This window comes from Pyrgilauda ruficollis, unplaced genomic scaffold, assembly GCF_017590135.1.
Source record: "Pyrgilauda ruficollis isolate IOZ18807 unplaced genomic scaffold, ASM1759013v1 scaffold496, whole genome shotgun sequence".
Classification (NCBI taxonomy): domain Eukaryota; kingdom Metazoa; phylum Chordata; class Aves; order Passeriformes; family Passeridae; genus Pyrgilauda; species Pyrgilauda ruficollis.
In genome coordinates, this window is record NW_024526555.1 from 60,642 (window position 1) to 61,487 (window position 846).

Here is an 846-nt window from a genome sequence, read left to right on the forward strand (position 1 = left end):
GACCCCCCAATCCCGACCCCAGACCCCCCAGTCCCGACCCCAGACCCCCCGGACCCCTGCCCACGTGTGCTCGTTGAGCTCCAGCTCCAGCTCGGCTGCCTTGGAGGCCAAACCCCGCTGGTCCTGCCGCAGGCGGTTAAACCGGGACACCACCTGGGGAACTGGGTTAACTGGGAGCCACTGGGATGGACTGGGATGGGAACTGGGCTAACTGGGAGCCACTGGGATGGACTGGGATGGGAACTGGGCTAACTGGGAGCCACTGCGATGGACTGGGGGGGCTGGGAGCCACTGGGATGGGAACTGGGTTAACTGGGAGCCACTGCGATGGGACTGAGAATGGAACTGGGAGGGAACTGGGAATGGGACTGGGAAAGGCTGGGATCAACTGGGATGGGACTGGAAGGGGACTGGGATGGGAACTGGGTTAACTGGGAGCCACTGGGGGGCTGGGGGAGCTGGGAATGGACAGAGAGAAGCTGGGATGGGACTGGGGGGGGCACTGGGATGGGACTGGGAGCAACTGGGAATGGTCTGGGAGGCACTGAGAGGGACTGGGATTGTACTGGAATGGACTGGAATGGAACTGGAACGGGACTGGAATGGACTGGGATGGACTGGGATGGACTGGGAGCAGTCTGGGAATGGACTGGAGGGAACTGGGATGGGACCGGGAATGAGATAAACTGGGACTGGCGAACTGGGAATGGGGTAAACCCTGGGACTAGGGGGGGGGAATCCCTTTGGGGGGGGCTTGGGGAGCCCCCCGGGATGAGGGGGAACCCCACAGCAGCGCCCCCACCTCGGGCCCAGAGACCCCCCTCGTTCCCAACCCCAGCCCCCCCA

The 846-nt window shown here is 64.1% G+C and overlaps 1 protein-coding gene across 1 annotated transcript in view; it reads right to left on the reverse strand.

Annotated features, from left to right (window-relative positions):
- The window catches only part of PFDN2 (prefoldin subunit 2), a 5,005-nt gene extending 4,793 nt beyond the window's left edge, over window positions 1-212 (reverse strand). Inside the window, exon 1 of the mRNA XM_041479681.1 lies at window positions 65-212. The gene's annotated coding sequence lies outside the window, so the exon portion shown is untranslated. The remainder of the gene's footprint in view (window positions 1-64) is intronic.
- Between the last annotated feature and the right edge of the window lie 634 nt (window positions 213-846).